Consider the following 4,050-nt stretch of genomic DNA (forward strand, 5'->3'; position numbering starts at 1 on the left):
TCATTAAAACACTCATTAATCTGCCACACCATTAGGTATTTCAGACAGCTAAACAGGTTTCTGGTTAGTATTAAAAAGCACTTGATGTCAGGTTTTCTAGTTTGTAAGAGCTTAGGTATTGCTCTAACGCATTCTCTTCTTATTCCCAGACAAAACACAATGCTCAGAACTTCCAGTAACGTCCTGCAAGAACAGACACACTTTTTCAAAATACTCAAATTTTTCAAAATATTCACTACAGCTGCCTCTGGCATTTAAACTTCCTGAATAGGAACTGCTCCAAAAATTGATGTCTACAACATTATCTTTTGTATTAACAATTTCAAGACAATAGAGTTTACAGATGTCACATATTTTATTACAAAAATTTCTGAAGTATTCTATTGTGTGCCACTCTCTTAGCTACTGGAAGAGTCTTACAAGCACACTAGGTGTTAGCAAAATCTTGTAAACAGTGAAAACAAGCTACCACAACCAATTTAGCTTTCTTGACCAGACTCTGCTAAAAAAACTTAGTTTGCAGTAAAATGCTAACTTTAACATCCATCACAACCTTGACAACAGAAGGCACTACCCAAAGCTTAGTACTTGATAACTAAAAGTATACCAGATTATATCCTGAAAATATAATTAACATCCCAGTTCCTTCTGAATCAGTAATGAAACTGGGGGGAAATAGCACCTTATTGTCTTGATGTCATACTTATTAAGGAAATAGAACAAACTCCTATAAATTGCATAGTCCCCAAACACTGGAAGAAATTAAATCACTGGTAAAAATATTATTAGTACAGATAAGTTCTACTATTTATATCTTTATATATTTTTATAAGATACTCGGTGAGCCATTACTCTCTCAAAAGATGATTACCAATGACTATCCAGTAAAATAATCATCAAAAACTAGGATAGTAATTCAGATAAAATACATTGATTAGTTCCTGTAAAAAAAAAAGTGAGCAGAAAGCGTCGTCGATAATGCATTGCCATATATCAGTCAAGCTGATTAATTTGGTATCAAAAGCACTCCAATAAGGAAGTGATGAAAGCTAAAAACAACCTGGAGGAACCACTGGTAGGACAGTCAGCTTTGATACATAGCACAGTGTATTTGAAGAAGAAATTTTAGACGTGGGATCTAGCAAAAAGGAACTGAGAGATTCTTGATAGAACTAACAGAAATGGAAAGCTGTGAAAGCAAGAGATACAAGGAGGAGGTTTAACAGACACAACACAAAAAGGAGCAAAGCAGTGATACCAGCACAAGAGGCTGCATGGAACTGTAAAAAATACCTCACATTTTCGGCATGCATTGACATTTACAGTTAGATCTGTGTATGCTAGAGGTAGGATTTAGATGCTCTAATTTAGTACTTAAGTTCCAAAATTAGACACTCAGCATCATCCTTGTTGGTTAAACTTCCCTATCAGCACACTGAGCTGCTATTGCCCAAGAGAGCTGACATCTTTAGCACTATTTTCATTTTAATCAGTTTCACTTCCATTCATATCTATGGATAGTTCCACATTCTGCTGCTTCCCTTAACTTGACGTTTTTATCAAGGACATCCTCAGAAAACCAGATTTAAGACAGACTGCAGGACTAACAACAAAGCACTCTGGAGCTAGCACTTAAAGCTCATGTCTCTCTGCTCCCAGATGTGTGAGCTAATCTGTAAACTGATCTTCTTTCGCACTCCCAATTAATATTTAATTATTCCATGCACAGCAAAACACCTTCAAGAGGAGACACTGCAACCATCCCACCTCAGGATTTTATAGCCAGGATACTTTCCTGGAAGATAGGAGATGCTGATTAGAGCTCCCTCAGGCAGAGGAAGGAACTGAATGCAAGCCTGCTGCCTTTTAACTGCTGAGGTAGTGCATAGCACACCTTGGGAGTGGCAGGCAAGCAACAGAACAGTACGAGGTTTTGAACAAAAAAGGCCATATGGCCAGTTTCAGGAAAGGAAGCCTGTCTTGAAGGTCCCCTGGCAATGACACTGCTTAAGGTACTCCTCGTTTTCAAGATCTCTCCCAAGCAGCTCTGCATTCAACTTGTTGGGATTTGCTATGTATGTAACTTTTCCTAGAGGTTTCCTAATCATCTAACATCAATGATGCAAATTCAGAAATACCAAGCACCTAGGTACAGCAAAGCATGAAGCTGCAGCAACTTCTGGTGCTTTTCTCTGTGAGTGTAGTGCCCAGCAGCTTAGAGAAGAGATCAAGAAGCACAGTGTCACTGCCAGAGTGGGAAAATAACTCGATCACTTGGGTTCAGCACAGTTCTGGGTGCACACAAGACAGGGAGCAGCCCAGACTGAGAGCGTTCACTGTAATCCAACAGAAAGTCATGAGGAAATAGAGTGAAGATAACCTTTAAGATATACAAATAATGAAGTCGCAAGAAAAAGTAGACCTACAAAACAGATCTTCCTCAACTCCACTTTTCCATGTGCTCCTATTGTATTCCTCTCTTCCAGCATTGACAGTCTCATCACCAATCCTCCTACAATTTGTATGCCACACCAGTTCTTGTGAAAGCTACCATCTTTCCACAGCCTTTACAGATAATATTCCTTCTCTCATCACACTAATAAAATGAATATGATTAACCATTAATCACTAAAATAAAACAGTCTCTCTCCCTGAATGTATCAAAAATAGTTTAGTTTATTTGTAAAACAGATTGTTATTTCTGACATACTGGGCATACTGGGTTAGGTTCTGACTTGTGATATGAATCAGTACACTTCCAAGAAAGGATCTGATTTACATCACATAAGTGTCTAATTCATATGCATCAGGACATTATGCAGGAATGCTCTCCACATGGCATACCTGTCCCTGAACTGAGTGATACCTCACACACATTCCTTCCAGACCTGCCGTGTCAGGGGGGTGTCCCACAACACTGCCATGCTTGCACCTGCTCAGGTGGGTGAGGCTGAAGCACTGCTGCTGTAAGCACATCACAGATACACAGGCAGGAAGAAGTTACAAAAAAGATGGCATAAACCTTTGACATCTCCAGAGGCCCTTATCATCCAACAAGAAATATTGTTCCTTTGCATTTTTTTTCCTTTTTCTTTCTTGTCAGCATGTCTCAAGGGGTCTCTCATACCACAGAAATACTTAGGATGTCCTGAGTAATCATTTCTCTGAGATCATTCCCAGGATTCGCAACACATGTCATGCATGTGAAATTCCATTTATCTGTGAAAGGATGGGAAGCACACAGACACTTCATTTACCATCCTAAAGCAAACAGTCCCAAAGTGCAATCCTTCACTACATGGTTGCAGCTTCAATCTTCTTGCTTCCTTCCTCCTCAGATCAGATGAAAACTGTAGCCACTCTGCTTCCTGAATCCATAATCAGGTTCTTAAATAATTCCTTCAGCTGAAAGAAAAAAAAAAAACAAACACCACCACATTAAAAGTAACCCACCTGTGAAGCAACATGGAGACACTGTAAATCACTGAAGTTTTTGTGCTACATAACTAGGAAAGAATCACATGGAGTTCCTTGAAAATGTTCAGACCTCAGCAACCAACAGCCTTTCTAGAATTAATACCAGGCTCAGCAGCACTGCACAAGATATGACAAGCCTCTAAGATCACAGGTAATTACTCTAACGCTGTGCGATTTCAGCTTTCATTGCAATCCTAAAACTGTTACAGCTGCACACAGTAGCTGCAGCAACCCAGTGTTTAGTCAGGAGTACTTACATTATCCAAATGCCTCATGTGCACACATGTAAAATTCAGCTACAATTTGGCGATATACATACTGAAATTATATGGAAAAGAGCAGGGTGCCAAGGTACATAAACCAAGGATTATCTTGTGAAGTTAAAATTCCTGTTGACATGTGGAAGTTCAGGCTGTTGCAATCAGAAGGCGTATTTGCAAGTCTAACATTTATAATTACACAAACATTCCCCCACCCTTAATGTCAAACACACTGAATGCCTTTCCGACAGTGAGAGGCTTTCCAGCTGGTGAAGAAAACAGCATCAGGAATTCAATGTGTATATTAGTTAAA

Source organism: Prinia subflava, chromosome Z (assembly GCF_021018805.1).
Source record: "Prinia subflava isolate CZ2003 ecotype Zambia chromosome Z, Cam_Psub_1.2, whole genome shotgun sequence".
Taxonomy (NCBI): domain Eukaryota; kingdom Metazoa; phylum Chordata; class Aves; order Passeriformes; family Cisticolidae; genus Prinia; species Prinia subflava.